A 17,626-nucleotide genomic window follows, 5' to 3' on the forward strand; every position below is an offset into this window, starting at 1 on the left:
TCAATCTAAGCCAGTTACCAGCTCATCCTGGAAAGGCAGCCACTTCTAGGACAAACATCGATGTGATTGGCCAAAACAAGAATTTCCCACAATTCTTCAGGATGACCTAGCAATCAAAATAAAAAATTTAAAGGTTCCAAAGTAGAACTTGAAAATTTAAGGATGGAATTGAAGGTGATGCCCCTGCAGAGCCAGGCAAGACGAAGGGATCAAAGGCTTCGTGGTAGGGCAGGGAGAAGGAAGGGGAGAGGGGAGTGGAGGCCCAGTCCCTGGGATCAGCTGCTGGCTGTGCGTAGGCTCTTGGTGAGCCACTTGGCTGTCACCAAGTGGGAGCTTCCACACACACCTGGGTCTGAAACCCTGCTTGCCCAGCCGCAGTACCTATGGGGCCTTAAAGCTTCCTTGGAGCTTCTTTCTATACCTGCAATGCGAAGCAGCGGCTCTCCCTCTGCAGGAGACTGAAAAGTGAATGAGTCAACCTATGCAAAGCATGAAGCGCAGATCCCACAGTCCGATCTACACCAACAGGCTGCTGCGGGAGCTGAGTGATGAGGGATGCGCATGCAAAAGCGCCTCCTGTAGTCAGGAATCATCATAGTTCAGTCAGGAACTAACGATACTGTGGTTGTGTTCGCAAAGAATTATCTTTACCTTAGATACATATTTAAAATAATTTTATGGCTGAAAGCACATGCCTAGTATTTGTTCTTAAATACTCCAGTGAGGCAGGGAGTGGAGAGGGATGAAACAAGACTGCACAATATTGATAGGTGCTGAAGCCGGGGGATGGGTACATTGGGATTCATTTACACGTATTTGACAATTTCCGTAAATTTTTTTTTAATGCACAGTAAACTTAAGCACTCTTACAAACTACAGCCATGGCAGGTAATCTAAAAATCAAACCAAAGCTCAGAAAACCAATTCTAAACCAACAAGAAGCAGGCCTCCAGAAATCATAGCCCAATGGCGAGAACCCATGTTAAACAGCCACCAGGCCTGGCCATATCTACACTGGAACCTCATCAATCTGAGAACGAAAGCTGATGTTTCAAGACGTAATTATTCATCCAACATGTACTCAGCGTGTACCTCCTCCGTGCCAGGCCCTGCACTACCTGGTGGGACACGGCCCGCAAGTCCCCTGTTCCCTAAGACATGGCCAGCTAGCACATCCTGAAGGACAAACTCCTTCCGTCCAAGTCTGACAAGGTGCAGGAACCAACGCTTCATTGTACACCTACCGTGTTTCCCCAAAATAAGACCTAGCCGGACAATTAGCTCCAATGCGTCTTTTGGAGCAAAACTTAATATAAGATCCAGTATAATATGATATGAGACCGGGTCTTATATTAATTTGTGCTCCAAAAGTCGCATTAGAGCTGATCATCCAGCTAGGTCTTATTTTCGGGGAAACACGGTACCACCTATTCATCTCACATCCCTCCTCAAATATCAAATCTAGCAATTTTAAAAATAACACAGCTTAAATCAAGGTTCCAGGTGGCTCAGATCTTTGTAGGGTTGATGTTGTCTAAAATCTACTAAAAGGAGCTCCTGGAAGAAGTGGCTGATTCAGTGCCTGAGACAGGAACTGTACCAGGTGGGCAAGGGTCAGTCACACTGCAGTATCCGAAAGCAAGGAAACCCTCAGAGATTGATACAGCCTTGTCGCAAGACATCCGAGGCAACTGAGTATCAAAAACAAAAACAAACAAAAAACACCTTCCACTTATATGAAAGTTCTGGAATAGGCAAAACTAATAGATGAGAAACAATTCAGAATAGCAGTTGCCTTTGGGGAACGGAGGCAGGGAACACCTGGAAAGTAGCCCAAGGGTGCTTTCTGGGGTGTTGGTCACGGTCTCTACATGTTTGGTAGGGGTTGGGTGTATGCAATGGTCAGAACTCATTGAATGGTACACTCAAGACGTGCATTACTTCAAAACAAAAAACTGTAAATACTGGATTCTAGGTAATATTCAGAGGATATCTGTTAACTTTCTGCTACTTACTCTGAAATGCATCATAAAAATACTGAAATGAACAGAACAGATGGATGAACAGATGTGTGAAACCTAAGTACAGTCAAATGTCACTGGCAGAACCTAGGGTGTGTACTCAGGTGGTCACTGTAAAACTGTGTCACCTTGGAATTTTTCATAATAAAATGTTTGAATTTTTCATGTTTCAAATATATAACTAAAATTGATTCAGCACATTACGTTTATGCAATTCCATAAGTCCATAATGATACTTAAGAAAAAACTAATTTGCGGGGGCCAGCTGGTGGCTCAGGTGGTTAGAGCTCCATGCTAACTCTGAAGGCTGCCGGTTTGATTCCCACATGGGCCAGTGGGCTCTCAACCACAAGGTTGCCAGTTGGATTCCTCGAGTCCCGCAAGGGATGATGGGCTCTGCCCCCTGCAACTAAGATTGAACACGGCACCTTGAGCTGAGCTGCTGCTGAGCTCCCGGATGGCTCAGCAGGTTGGAGCGCGGGCTCTACCACAAGGTTGTCAGTTCATCTAGACTCCCACAAGGGATGGTGGGCTGCAACCCCTGCAACTAACAATGGCAACTGGACCTGGAGCTGAGCTGCGCCCTCCACAACTAAGATTGAAAGATTGAAAGGACAACAACTTGACTTGGAAAAAATCCTGGAAGTACATACTGTTCCCCAATAAAGTCCTGTTCCCGTTCCCCAATAAAATCTTTAAAACAATAAAAATTAAAAAGAAAAAAAAACTAATTTGCCACCATTGGAGATGTCTACATCCCAACTCCATGTTCTGAAAATTACTTTGAAAGGTACTGAAGTGCACCCAGTTGGTGTGGGGAATCTCTGCTATAAACACCATCTAACAAATAGAGGTGAGCAGCAGAAAACGGCTCCTTCTCCCACTGGGGATCAAGATACTCATTGTGTCAAAACGGCAGCCGATGGAAAGTGTCTCTGGACATGCACACACCCCTCAAATGCACCTGTTTTCGGCAAATGTCCTGCATGTAGATTTCCATCTGCTGTCTTCACCTCAGTTTAAAACTGGGAACGGGGGTGTGCCTCTGCTCCAAGAGGCAGGACCAGAAGGGACCCCTGATGGGACTCACGGCACTGTGGCTGGCTATGACCACCCCTCTTGGCCCACCTGTAGTCCATTCATCCTGGGCCCTCCTCCTAGACCAGGCATTGGTGGTGATGCCTCCTGACGCAGGTGGACAAAGCGAGTAAGAGTACTCATCACCTGAACTAAAACAAATGTTTAGAAACTGGAACCAACACTCCTCTTTGCAGGGCAACAAAACCCACCTCCCGCATCTCTTCTGTGTGAGCCCAGATCTGTCAACTAAGCCAGCCTCTCCGAAGCCAGCTGCTCTGATCTTAAATACCAGGGAATCCATCTCATTAACAAACAGAGGTCTTCTGGATGAGCAGAAACCTCATCAAACTTTTTAACCAGAAACACTGCTAGCTACCGAGAAGCCGTAATACCCACACACGCAACACTCCACTGCCCCCAACAACCTAACTAAACAAAAGCTATGAATGGCTGCACAAAGCTGCTCCTGCAACCTCGTTCATAATGCAAACCTGGGCACGAGGAAAGCCTAATTTTCACTAGCCCACAGGAGGAATGAGTGGGCAGTGAAGGGTTGGGATGTTAAACACGACCTGCGTGGTTGCAGATGTTCTAACACACAGGAACCAGGTTTCTTTCTTTTGTTCTCAAAACCAGCCCATCCACTGCATGAAGTTACAATAGAAGTTTAAACCACAAAACATATGTTTGCAACGTGATGACCATTTTTCTGACTTCTCGCTAATTAGAATGACGTTCATGGCACTTGCTGCTGGGAAAGAAACATGCCCAAGTCAGCATATGTGGATCAGCAAATGTTTGTCGAACGAACAGGTGTAGTGGCAACACCCTAACAGGTATGGCCCCATTTACCTTCGAGGGTGGACCACCCCTTTCCAGAGTATTTCACAAAACCTTACAGCTATCCCAGCAACACTGGGGAATTGTCCTGAAGTGGATGCTGGTCCTAAAGACTCTGAAATGTACAAGGACCCAACCCAGCTCCTGGCTTCGTGACGTCTGGAACTAGCCTACCATGGGGTATGAAGTGAAATGACAGGCATGAGCTATTCTTTAGTGACTCCATAAACATTTATAGGTTCACATCAAGGACACACAGAAAATGATTTCAATCAAGCAACCCAGGCAGAAGATGCCCACCTCACATCTGGTAATGGACACCACTCTGAGAAATGCGTAAGGCCAACACAAATCTCAAGTCGCTAGTGCAATAGTTCCGAGTTCTGTCTCCAACAATGTCTTTATTGGTTCATAGGGAGGTATAAAGTTAGGAATAGAGGTTCACAAATATTTTCAATGTGAAGGGCCATCCTTTACTCTAAGCTTAATTTTATTTCTATATTTTCAGTGTTAAAATATCCTTTTTTCTTATGAAAAGATGAAGATGGTGTATAATAACTAGTTAAAAAGATATCTTCCTTGGGGCAGCCAGATGGCTCCATTGGTTAGAGCATGAGCTGTGAACAACAGGGCTGCCGGTTCGATTCCCACATGGGCCAGTGAGCTGCGCCTTCCACAACTAGATTGAAGACAATGGGCTAACAAGCTGCCGAGCTTCCAGAGGGGCAGCCAGATGGCTCAGCTGGTTAGAGCGTGAGCCCTCAGCAACAAGGCTGCCGGTTCAATAACCACACAGGGTGGTGGGCTGCGCCCCCTGCAACTAAGACTGAAAACGGTGACTGGGGGGCCGGCCCAGTGGCGCAGGCGGTTGGAGCTCTGTGCGCCTAACACCGAAGGCTGCCGGTTCGATTCCCACATGGGCCAGTGCCAGATGGCTCAGTTGGTTGGAGTGCGGGCTCTCAAACACAAGGTTGCCAGTTCGACTCCCACAAAGGATGGTGGGCTGCGCCCCCTGCCACTAACAACGCAACTGGACCTGGAACTGAACTGCGCCCCCCACAACTACAATTGAAAGGACAACAGCTTGACTTGGAAAAAGTCCTGTTCCCCTTCCCCATTAAAAAAAAAAAAAAAAGAAAATGGTGACTGGATTTGGAGCTGAGCTGCGACCTCCACAATTAGATTGAAGGACAACTACTTGGAGCTGATGAGCCCTGGAAAAACACACTGTTCCCCAATATTCCACCAGCCCCCCAAAACCCGCTGGCATTGTGGAACACCCACAGGTCTTAGAGCAGAAGCCCCAGGTTTGCGTTCACCTGGGCTCCCCAATCTGGCAGCTGTGGGACCTCCAGCAAATCACTTCCCTTTTCGGAGCTAGATCAGAAATGACATGAAAACACAACCAATGCCTCATAGTTGCAAATAATAAGGATTAAAGGTGACAATGTAGGAAAATGGTTTTTCAACTGTAGAACTATATATGCAATGTATCATAGGAGTAATTTCAATTGGATGAATCAATAGAAATGTTTTAAAATTTGCCTGTGAGAGGATATAACTGGGGTTTCTGGGAGGGAATTCCTGCCTGTTCTAGGGAATTTTTTTCACTTTCCCATTCCCAAATCCCGGGAAAAATTGGTCGGGAAATCGGGAAAATCGGCTCCTTGAACCCAGGTGGTTGGTAGTGTCGGCCGCCACTTTGTGGAAACGATTCATCGTGGAAAACAGAAAACAGTTTGTATCTCAGGATCGGGAACGGGAAAGCGAACCAATTCCCAAGAACGGGCGGGAATTCCCGCCAGGAAACCCTAGATATAAGGGAGAAGGTTTAACATGACTCCAAGCGGGAATTATCAAAACCTCTTTCCAATATGCTGTTCAGGTAACAAGGAGGTGAAAGAAGCCAGCACAGGAAATCTTCCACACCTGCTGGGGAAACAGGCAACCCATCCATCTATCCTCAGGGGGAAGCCTTGGAGCATTTTTAAATGTAGAATACAGTTCAACTTCTTTACTTTTCTCAAAGCGGTTTTTCCCCCTAGTTAAGAAGAAAAAAAACCTGGCTCTCGAAGGTCATTAACACTCAGACGTGAATTATTGTAAGGGGTACTTTTAAATGAAAACTTTCCATTTTGAGATAATTGTAGCTTCACCTGTTGTAAGAAATACCAGAGATTAAGTGTACTCTTCACTCAATTTCCCCCACTGTTAACCTTTTGCAGACTAGAGTACAATATCATAACCATCATACTGATATTCACTCATACAGTAAGATCCCAACAATTGGCAAAAGCATCCCTCCTGTTACCCTGTATAGTCACATTCACCTTCCAACTGTCCCCCATGCCTAACCCCTAATAAACACTAACCCATTCCCGATTTCTGTGATTTTGGCATTCCAAGGATGTTAGGTAAGGGGAACTGTAGTATGTAACCTTTCATGATTGGTTTGTTTCATGCAGCATAACTGCCTCAAGATTCATCCAAGTTGTGTATCAACAGTTGGTTCTTTTTTATTGCTAAGTAGTATTCCATGGTATGGATGTACCTTGATTTGTTGAACCATTCACCTGCTGAAAGACATTCCAGTTCTTGGCTATTATTATACAAATAAAGCTGCTATGAGTATTTGTGCATCAGTTTTTGTGTGAACATAAATTTTCATATCCTTGGGATAAATGCCCAAGAGTCCAATTGCTGGGTCATATGGTAGTTGCCTGTTAGTTTTGTGAGAAACTGCCACAGTGTTTTTCCAGAGCTGAAGCCTTAGATTTTAAAAAACAAACTCAAGTAACTTCAAATTCGACTCAATTCACCTTCTCCAACCCTGTCGGCTCACACATCCGCTCTATGAAGCTGTGGTCATTGGTGAGCTCTCGCTGGGCAGCCCACAGACCTCTCTGTTTACTGGGCAGCTATTCCCTCCTGTAACCATTCTGCACAGGCCACTCACAGGACAAATATTTATTAAGTACCGCTATGAGCCCTGGGGCCAGGCTGGTATTTCCATATTGTTGACATTCAGACAGTTTTCCAAAATTATGAATACAAAGGATTATCAACCTGCAAAAAATCATCCACATGTACCACTGAGAGGAAAACCTAACTTGCAAAATGTCATTCTTTAAACACCACACACACACACACACACACACACACACACACACACACAGAGATAAAAAGTAATAAAGTAGTTGAAAGGCAAACAGCTAAAAAACAAGTGGCCTGGAAGATTATCCCAGTTAAGACCTTATCCTTGAGTTTGAACGACAATCCTACTGAAAATAAGAAGGAAGGCTGTTTGGAACGTTCAAGAAAAATTGCCATGGACCTCAAACTGCCAACAGCACTACTTCTCACTGATCACCTAAGATTATAAAAATAGTATGGTGCAAACTTAAACTCTAATAAAAGGATGCGCATTTAACCCTGTGACTAAATGCTCCTTGGAGATCACATATGGCCCACAAGGAAATAGCTGAGACAGTAAACTCCTTTTCCTGTTAAAACTGGTGGGTACATTTTCAATTTCTTCATTATATGGACATTCAATGACAAGAGAAAAAAATTTCAACTGGACATTGCTTTCTCAAGACATCTAAAAACAGGAGATGTTAAAAGTCTGTCTGAATTCCCAACTGCAATCTATAATGGGATCACCTATAACGTGCTGTCTTAGAAAAATCCCACTGGGGTTTAAAAGAGCATAAATATGGCAAGAAACCATTTTTAAAAATTAGTATACTGACTGACAAGGCTCCCTAGCAAACACTTGCCTGGCTGGCTTTCACTATTATTTCTACAACGCTGCTAGCATCAAAAAGAGGCAGCACCAACTTATCCTAAATAACAAATCAAAGAGGGAAGCTAGTTGTTTCAGGAGAAATTGTCAGATGCTGCTGCTGCAGGAAACTGAAGTCAGCTCCATCCCTTCAGGACCGGACACCATTCACTAACAAATTGTGTGCAGACTCAGGTCAAACCACCATCTGCCTCCCATTCCAAACCCTTCCGCTGGGAACAAAAACTCAAATCTTCCTCTCTCAGGACTTTGCATCCAATATAGAGAGCCTAGAAAATCCTAATTCCTGTGAAGGTTCAAAGCATGATGTGAATAAAATGTCACCACTTCATGGGCCATATATGCCAATACTACAATGTGACATTTACATATCGTTCAAAACTGCACAAGGTTAATAAACTTACTGACAAAATGTAGCAGGTCACGTTCAAGGAGGTATAAATCCAAGTTTCTTGGGAAAAGGAATCATTCCTCTGAGCCATAAAAGGTGAAATCAAGAGTAACTGGTAACTGGGGGGGCGGGGCAGGAGGGGGGTCACAGAAGTAATTAAGAGGGAGATGTCCCAGCCCAAATGAAACTTCTAAAGCCTTATTCAGAAGTGAGAACATTTCCAACCCTCACACCTCCCTTAAGCCTAAAGACAGACAAGATGTTGCCTACTGTTTACCCAGAGGAGAGACTTACAGACTTTTCTCACAGACTGCACCTGTCCCTACCTCGGGAACTTATCCAGGGGAGCACGAAAATGAACACGATATATGTATGACATATGAATATTAGCAGCCACTCTTCCCACTGTGGGTTTTTTTGACAGAAAGAATTTAAGAAAATAAGAAAGCCTTAAATTCCTCATTCCCAGGACTATGGGTCTCCAAAAAACAAAACAAACAAACAAAGCCTTCTTAAGTATACTAGAAGGAGCTCAAGGAATTTTTGCCTGTAGACATTGGATGAGTTCAATCCTGAAAAACCAAAGTGCAAACAATTAGACACCACTCAACTCCAGAAAGAGGGTGATTCCCAGGCTTGCTCAAGGTCCTGGAGGGCAGGGAAACTGGTAAGTCAGTGTCCAGTGCTGTCAAGGCCAAGCCTGGCAGTAACTGCCAGCCTCCAATCAGCTCCAGACAACACTAGGGTCTGCACAGATTCCACTGGCAAATGGCAGGGACCAGGAACTGCCCACACGGCCAAGAGACAGCTCAGGAGCAAAGACCCCAAGAGTAGGAACAGGGATAGTAGCACCTGCCTGTGCCCTACAGCCTTATCTTATTTTCTTTTTTCCAGCTGTGAATGAGCCAGCCTCTGGTTCCCACACTTCATTCACAGCTTGAGCGGCTGCTGTCTGTACATCCCACGAGACCACACACAAAGCATCACATACAATGCATAGTGGCAGCACTGTGAGCAATCCCTGGAGATTCCCAACCAGCCCCCTGAAGGAAAGAGAGACTAAATTTGAGTCCTAACTTCAGGTGACACCTTGTGTTTTCCCGTGGACCCCAAATATGCCACCAGACCACTAGCAAAAAGGAAAGACTCCTAAGCCATCAGAAATACAGATTCACAATATGGAATACGCGAAATCTACAAGAGGGAGGCTTATCACAGAAATTAATGTCCCCTAAGCAGAATCCCAAGCAACTTTAAATAAATTTTGAAAATACTGATAAGAGACGGCTTACTCTCCCCAAGTTTAGACACTGAGTTGGGCGAGAGCATGGTGATCACTGTACGCCACGAATTAATTCATCCAGGTGGAGGATTAACCCGGGCACAATCTCAGTCATTCAACTACTTGAGGAAATAAGGTAGAAGAGAGTTTTTAACACTCATGTTTGGGTCCCAAACTTGCAGATTACAGTGCACCCAAATATAGCACCGTATCACCATTTTGGGAAAGGATGCAAATCCTAAGCAATGTGAAAAAGCTCAACATCAATGAAGCACCTGTACTAAAGAAAGGGAAATATCAAACCTTCCCCCAAGTTTAGATCCTGATATGGGGGAGGCCTGGATGAACAGAGATTTGGGAACCCAATGAACCCAAAAAGGCCTCCTCTGTAATCCGCGTAGGGACAGGGTTCCAGGGAGGGGGTCCGCCTCTCCGCGCCATGTAAAGACAAAGGAGGCCACGTTTCCCGCCTCCGGAACCTGGGACCCTCCTGGAACCCGGGGCGGGAGTGGGACAAAGAGGAAGAGGGGGTGAGGAGGAGGGGTCGCCCCTGCCGCGCGGGCCTGGATGCTTCAGGCCCGAAGGGGGTGTGTGCTCCCAGCACGTGCGCGCACGCGGGGCGCCGCCACAGACAAAGCCCAGACCGGGGGAGGCTGCGGCTGGGGGCCCGGTGCGCGCGCACCCCCGGCGCGAGGCGCTGCCGCGGGACGAGGGGCCGCGAGGGGGGGACGGATGCGCGCGCACCGGGTCCTCGCCGCCGATGCCGCCATTTTGTTTCCTCGGCACAATGGGAGAGAGTAACGGCCGAGCGCGGGAGCGAGGCTGGCGAGAGGGTAATGAACCAAGCGCTAGGACGAGGGGACCGGAGAGAGGCGGGGAGCGCGGGGCTCCTCCGGCCTTGTCACCACGACACCTCAGCCGGGACCGCGCTGAGAGGGAGGACGGGAGGGGGAGGGGCAAAGGCGGGAGCAGGCCCTGCCGCCGCCACATTGGAGCTTACCTTGTTGGCGTCCCCTTCCCGGACCGCAGCCGCCGCCGCCCTCCTACCACAGCCCGCCGGGGTCTCCCCCCAAAAGCCACGCGGTGCGCACCGGGCTGCTGAGTCCAACTGCAATGGCGAGAAGAGGAGGAGGAGGAGCCGGGGCCGGGGGCGAGCGGGCGGTCGGGCGCGCGCCGGGGAGGTGCGGGACCACGTGACACGTCGGAGCCCCGCCCCCTCACCGCCGCGTTGCTGCACGACGCAGGCCTAGCCGACGACGGAGGGAGGGACGACAAGAGAATTAGAAGGCGGGCTCTAGTCACGTGACAGGAGCGTAAACGTTGTTTAGCTTGTCAGGTGGCATCGAGACGTCTCCCGTTTCGGAGCCTTGCTTGATCCTGGGCCACGTGACAAGGACTTGTCTCTTTCCTTTTGCCGTACTGGTCGGCCTGTATCTTGTGACAACATCGGCTCTTTTTTTTTAAGGGCGGTTTTAAGACGCCATTATCACGTGATGCGGAGCGAAGGGCGGAGCCTCCTGCACCTTCCAGGCCGCCATCTCACAACCGTCGCCATGAGTACGTTGGCGGAAACGACTCTGAGAGGCTCTCCAGTTAGCGTCCTGCTAGTGGCCGGATCTCGGTCGAGGAGGTGTGGCCTCGAAAGGAGACCGCCCCACGGCGCTTCCATCCCACTCCTCTCATCACCCGCTATAGGTGAAGACCCGAGGTGCCTGTACAAGGAACGGCCGGGCCTGGAGCCTCCGAAGGTTAGAGCCGATCTGGTCTGATCTTCCAGCCTGTTTCACAGATGGCGAAACTGAGGCACAGTCAAGAAGGAGACCTGACACGAGGATTCACGGCGCCTTCGTGGGAGAACCGGTGCTGCGACTCAGACGCTCGGCTAACAGCTTGGGTCTCATTACTAAAGGTCCTATGGACCGAGCACCGTTTCTTTGCAAGCCTCGTGTCGGTGAATGCTCCCGGACGCCTTGTGAGATCCCCAACGTATACAACTTGTGCCTAAACTAAGCCCCGCGCCCCTCCAGTGTCAGGATTTGGCTGGCGTTCGACAGACGTTGCTAGGCAAGTTGGCAGGTGCGAGGTTGAGATTCAGACGCTGCCGAGATCCGGAACAAGGAGTTGTTGAAAAGGTTTTCTACCTGAAGGAGATGAGAAGTCGTTCAAAACTTGCAGCCTACTATCGGGTCTTCCTAGCAAAAACGTAGGGACGGTGCAGCTAATTTGTAAAGGATGCAAGATCCAGGGTCTGCCCTAGGTTTGAGTCCCCTGGCCAAGGACTAAGCCTCCGTTTCCTTATCTACAAAATGATTATTTTTTTAAAAAGCACTTGACAAAATTATTTGTGCAGAACAAGTGTCCCCAATTGATAGCTATTATTTAAAAAGTAAGGTGTACAAATATTACTGAAATGGGGGCATGCTGTACCTGCATTTCTTTTTTATTTACACTAGTTAGGATTTTGAACCGATCATCTATTCACGTGATATAAAAGGGTGTGAGAAAAGTCTTTTCCTCCCCCAGACACTCTCCTCGTTGGCAGCCATTGTAAAGTTTTTTGTCTCTCCAGAGATGTTTTACTCCCAGAGATGCTTAATTGTATTTTTATTGCTGTTTTTCACATAAATGATAGACATTCTGCATCTTATTTCCCTTCATTACTTGGAGATCTTTCTTAAACAAATAGAGCTTGAGATTGAAGAAAAGCTTGGTAAAATTAATGGCGCGTGTATTCAGACAGTTGATTAAAGTAAGTTTAGATTGTTCGAGGTCACTAATAATAAAGGTGACAGCTGACTTGAACACTAAAGTTAGAGATCAGCAGTGTCTGAACGGAGTGAACAGGCTCCGAAGCAGAGTAGCTTGACTAAGCTAACAGCGCTACCAAGTGGCAGAACGGGGAAGGTTTCTAGTTTTCTGACTCCCAAGTCCAAAACCTTTCTTGGGAGGGGCCCACAGTTAACATTTAGGAAGAACTTGCTTTCAAGGATCTTACCCCGTAAGGCAACCCCTACCAGCGGGGCAATAAGCACAGTAAGGGGCAGGTAGGATCCTGATTTCAAGCCGACTTTGGATCAAACCACAACCTCCATGGAGGAGCCCTGGACAGATCTGGAGAGTTTTTCAACCTCAGAAGCTTTGCTGGAGTAACCAGCCTGGAGTCAATGCTGGACAGTTAATGGTTGTGATTGTTACCTACTGGACTTATGGCCCATCAAATCCAGAGGATCCACTGGGTTGCAGTTAAAGTGGAGGAAACCACAACTCCCTTAAAAGTGCAGTCTGTCTGGGCCTACCCCTACCCTACCTCACTCACCAGGAGCTGCTGGATAGGAGGTTTTCAGCCCAAATTCTGACACACTGCATTTATCATGCTTCTTGTCTGTGTTCTCTCCTTGGTCACCATACAAGTTGGAGACCTAAGAGGCTAGCTGTCCTCTAGTCCCTGTATCTCCACCCTAACCCAGCCTCCTACCTTTGCTTTTCTATTACAACATGGTTAACAACCCTGCATGTACAACCATTCTGTCACCTCCTTGCCTTAACTGACGCCCCCTATTGTCCAGCTATAACCTTCTCTTCCCTATTACACCTTCCCTTTCATTGGTTGAAGATTAAGGTTTGTCCCCTCCTTTTGCAGTCCCTCTAAACAGTTTTTGCCATCCTCAGGGCTTTGATGTCCTCATGAACATCTTCCATTCATTGTCTTCAGAGATTTCTACCACTTTGGCCCTCCCCCCAACTCCTTGATCACACCCAAGAACTCCCCTTGAAAGCTTTCTGAGCCAGGCCAGCTGCCTTCCCACCCTCTTAGTAGAGTAGACATGTGTTGCCCACAGTGTTTTGGGGAACCATCCCTCTAGCTTGCTAAATATGTAGTTCCGTTGGCAGGTCCCCACTGCCTGACTCCAAAACTAGGCCCATGACTTGGCCACAGTGAGTAGCTTAGTAGTGACAACATCTGGTCAGTCAGAGCCAGTGAGTACTAGACCTGGGACTTTAGGGTAAGAGAAGCCAGAGAAATGATCTTGAAGCCAGAGAAATGTAAGGTGTGGTTAGAGGGATAGGAGGTATATCTTGATGAAAGAACTTGACAGAGAATGAAACCAGCCCCAAAGAAAGCTAAACCAAAAGATGGAGTGAGAAATGGTATGGTGTTTCCTCAAAAAAATTAAACATGGAATTACCATATGACCCAGCAATTGAAAGCAGGGTCTGGAAGAGATGTTTGCACTCCCATGTTCGTAGCATTATTCACAATAGCCAAAAAGGGGAAGCAACCCAAGTGTCCATCAGTGGGTAAAGAGATAAACAATGTATATTCATACAATGGAATATTATTCAGCCTTAAAAAGGAAGGAAAGCCTTCCTTCCAACATGGGTGAACCTTGAAGGCATTATGCTAAGTGAAATAAACCAGTCACAAAAGGACAGCTACGGTATGATTCCACATGAAGGAGGTTCCTAGAGGAGTGAAATCCATCGGGACAGGAATTAGAGTGGTGGATGCGGGGAAGGGAACTGAGCAGTTGTTTAGTGGGGAGGTTCAGTTAGGGCAGATGAGAGAGTTTTGGAGATGTCTGGTGGTGATGGGTGGACAATAGAGTGAATGTGCTTCATACCACTAAACTGCACTTAAAAATGGTTAAGTGAGGGGTGGCCAGGTAGCTCAGTGGTTAGAATGTGGTGCTGATAACACCAAGGTTGCCAGTTCAACTCCCCGTGGGCCACTGAGCTGCACCCTCCTTAAAAAAAAAAGTTAAAGTGATAAATTTTATGTGTAGTTTATGACAATTTTAAGAAATTAAAAGAAAAAAAATGGAGTGAAAGTGAAGTTAGGTTGTGCCCACATCATTTGAGCTCCAGGAAGTTGAGACTTGTGGGGAAAAAAATACACAGCCACACACAGTGATGCTATCATTTGGGCCACGTGTGGGACCCCAATCACCTTCAGGTCATCATCCTCACCTGCCAGGACCCTCGCTGCTGCCCTAGTTCTTGCCCTGTCATCCCACAGAGTAGCTACCTGTGACTTGCCTGCTGGACTTCCTCGTTCTGAGAACCGAGACCTGCCTTTGGGGAACCACCTCTCCTCTTTGTTCCTGCCTCCCAGCCTCCACCTGGGTTTGGCTCATGAAACCCACAGCTTCCCTGTCCAATGACTGGTTCGGAGATGACAGTTCACTAAAATGGGCCAAAGGAGAGGCAGACCGGGGATTTGCCTCTGATCATCTGAAAGTTCTTTCTGCTGGGGCTACTGGCCTGGGAGAATGTAAGTCCAGGATATGCAGCTGTGTCCTTTGATTGTCCTTTCACACCTTACTACAGTCATTCATTCAAGCACCCTCCCACCTCAGGGCCTTTGCACTGGCTATTCCGTCTCCCTGAAACGCTCTTCCCTCCATATTCAGAGCTTCCTCCTCCTCTCAGCTCTCTGCTCGAGTGTCACCTCAGAGAGGCCTGCCTGCCCTGACCACCATTTCTTAAAGAGCAATATACAATTACGCTGCTTTATTTTTCTTCAAAGTGTTTATCACCACATATTATATATTGATATTATCCATCTCCCTTGCTAGATGGTAAACTCTGAGACCAGGAAACAAGGTTCTTGTTCACTCCTATATGTCTACTATGTGAAGTGCCCAGCTCAAAGCACTTGAAACAGCAAGTGAGTGTGAGTGCATGAGTCACCCTCCACATTGCCCCACTCTGTGCCCAAGTCAGTCCAACCTTACAGATAGCTGCGCCAAAAGGGAACGCCCCACTTCTTTTAACCAACTTAAAAAAAAATAAGGTATAATATACACAATCCTAAGTGTATAGCTTGGCAAATATTTGTATAGTGTACATCGGTGTAAGCACCACCCCAATCAGTATAAGGAGTACTGTCATTGCCCCAGGAAGTTCCTTTCTGCCCTTCCTATCCAATTCTCTTACATCGCCAGGATTAGCTTTACCTATTCTAGAAAGTTGAAAAATTGGAAACACACAGCATGGCCTTCTATGTGTCTATTAGTTGCCTGGACCACTTTGAGTTTTCAGCCATCCTATACCTGGCCAGCACACCTGTGCCTGCACGCCTCCTTTCTAAAAGGTCAGTGGTGCCCCTTCCCCTGGTCTGGCCTCATCCTGAGTCATTCTGGATCTATACCTCTCAGAGTTGCAAACCACAGAAATGAATGCTGGCTCACCCAAACAGAGAAGAGCTTTGGTAAAGCCTGCTGGTAACTCCCAGACCATGCAGGAGGGTGGGAGGAGCTGGCCTGGAAGAGCATGCAACCGGGAGCACCTGCTAGGGACACACTGAAACAACCATTATATAACGCTGCCTTCGTGAAGCTGACCTGGACGGGGAGGCAGGCAACAAACAGTAAGCAAGGAATATATGTCCCGTTGTGGCAAATGCAATGGACAAAAACAAAGTGAGGTGAGGGGTGTGCAGGGCTGGGGCAGGTGCAATTTGAAGTCAGTGCACAGGAAAGTATGGGGAGCTGAGGGACAGAGGGCAAGCAAATTGCTAGAAGAGCTTTCCAGACACACGGAATAGTCAGTGCAAAGTCCCAGAGGTTGACCATACTTGTGGAAGGAGCAGCAAGGAGGCTCCAGGGGCTGGAGTGGGGCAAGTGACAGAGGATGGGAGGAAGGGACATTTAGGAAAAGGCAGATAGTTTCTACAAGGCCCTGTGGACCCAATGCAGACAGTGGCTTTCACCCTGGGTGTGCTGAAAGCTGTGGGAGGGTTTGGGGCAGTGGAGGGATACGACCCATCCTGCACCACTCCCTTGCACCACCCTCACGTCCCTGCTCTCCGCCAACCCCAGCTAAATTTAACTATCTATTTGCACCTCACACCTAGGTGAGTTTGAGAAAAAAAGGAAGAAAGAAGGAAAAAAACCAAACCACAACCTCCCTAACATTTCTCGTTCATGTGGTGCTCTTCCATGCAACTAGACGATATCTCATACCTCCTTTCTTCCCACAGCTTCCATCTCCCCACGCTCCATTCTCAGCTAATGACCTTCCTTCTTTCTTTCATGATAAAATAGTCGTTCGTGTCCATATTCTTCTGCCACTACAGCCACGAGCACTTGTGCTACATTCCCTGCCTTCCACTTAGCCCCAGATGTCCCTCTCTGGTTCTCCCCTGCACCCACTTTTTTCCTTTTTTCCCCATGGCTCAGACCTCGACTCTCTCTATACTCACTCCCCAGGTGATCTCAACCAATCCCATGACAGACCATGAAAGACCATCAAAACACTGAGCATTCCCGATTGCATGCCTCCCGTCTGATACTTTCCCCTGAAATCCAGGCACACACATCTAACCATCTACGTGACAGCTTCCCATATTGCATTCAGCAGGTCCAAAGTCTACCTACCTGTAGAGGACACTGTCCTATCCAGATCCCTTTGGATCTGCTTTAGTTTCTTTGCATCATTACCAGAGTTTTGCATGTTTTTGCATGACAGCCTGCACTTGCCACTCTCAGGGCACTACCCTGGGCTCTGGACCTTGTTGCCAATGCACCTTTGTTGCACATTTAGAGAATGAGAAGTACCTGGGAGCTTAAAGATTCCGCCTTTAGTCAAGGACTTACCAGTGTAGAACATCTTGGGGAAGTAACTCACCCTCCAGAGCTCCCTGCGGGATTTGATGCCCTCTGCAGGATTCTGCCTGAGCTTGCTCCCTTGCAGCCCTGCTTCCTCCTGTTTCTTTGGCTCTTTATTTCACATTCCACATATAATCAATCAGGTCCGTTCCATCTTCACATTATATCCCAAAGCAGATGCTTTTCATCCAAGACCACCTGAGTCTCGTCTACCATCAGCATATACCCAGACTAGTGCAGTGGCCTCCTCATTGGTCTCAGCGCTCCTTATTTTGTCACAGTCTTTGCACACAGCAGCCAGAAGACTTTGAGCCCGCATAAAAGACTGCGAACTTGAATGCTGCTGTATGCTAATAAGCACTAACACCGTGCACTTCCCCAGGGCCCAGGACTGGGCTAAGCCCTTTACTTTACTTCAGTTGTCCCTTGCCCGTATACTGAAAGCCTGCTGTGTACTCAATCCTGGTGCCCTGGGATAAGAGGGTAAAGAAGAGGCAAGATCTGAGTCCTTTTTGAACCGACATTCTGGGTGGAGAGACTGACACTTAGTAAGTGTGGAAACACAAATAAATAATTGGAGATTGTGACAGGTGCCAT

At 47.4% G+C, this 17,626-nt stretch overlaps 1 protein-coding gene and 1 long non-coding RNA gene across 7 annotated transcripts in view; one reads left to right on the forward strand and one right to left on the reverse strand.

Moving 5' to 3' along the window:
• Positions 1–10,718, reverse strand: part of ILF3 (interleukin enhancer binding factor 3) — a 30,083-nt gene extending 19,365 nt beyond the window's left edge. For 2 of the 6 annotated variants that reach the window (XM_033133332.1, XM_033133334.1), the window contains exon 1: positions 10,420–10,714. The gene's annotated coding sequence lies outside the window, so the exon portion shown is untranslated. Of the gene's footprint in view, positions 1–18; positions 107–10,419 lie in introns of all 6 variants that reach the window. The other 4 variants (XM_033133338.1, XM_033133337.1, XM_033133333.1 and 1 more) reach the window with 3 other exon arrangements.
• LOC117037398 (uncharacterized) lies at positions 10,138–12,059 on the forward strand. The gene is made up of 2 exons (XR_004425518.1): positions 10,138–10,252; positions 10,885–12,059. It is a non-coding gene; the product is annotated as an uncharacterized LOC117037398 (long non-coding RNA).
• The last annotated feature ends 5,567 nt before the right edge of the window (positions 12,060–17,626 follow it).

Source organism: Rhinolophus ferrumequinum, chromosome 18 (assembly GCF_004115265.2).
Source record: "Rhinolophus ferrumequinum isolate MPI-CBG mRhiFer1 chromosome 18, mRhiFer1_v1.p, whole genome shotgun sequence".
NCBI classification, from domain to species: Eukaryota; Metazoa; Chordata; class Mammalia; order Chiroptera; family Rhinolophidae; genus Rhinolophus; species Rhinolophus ferrumequinum.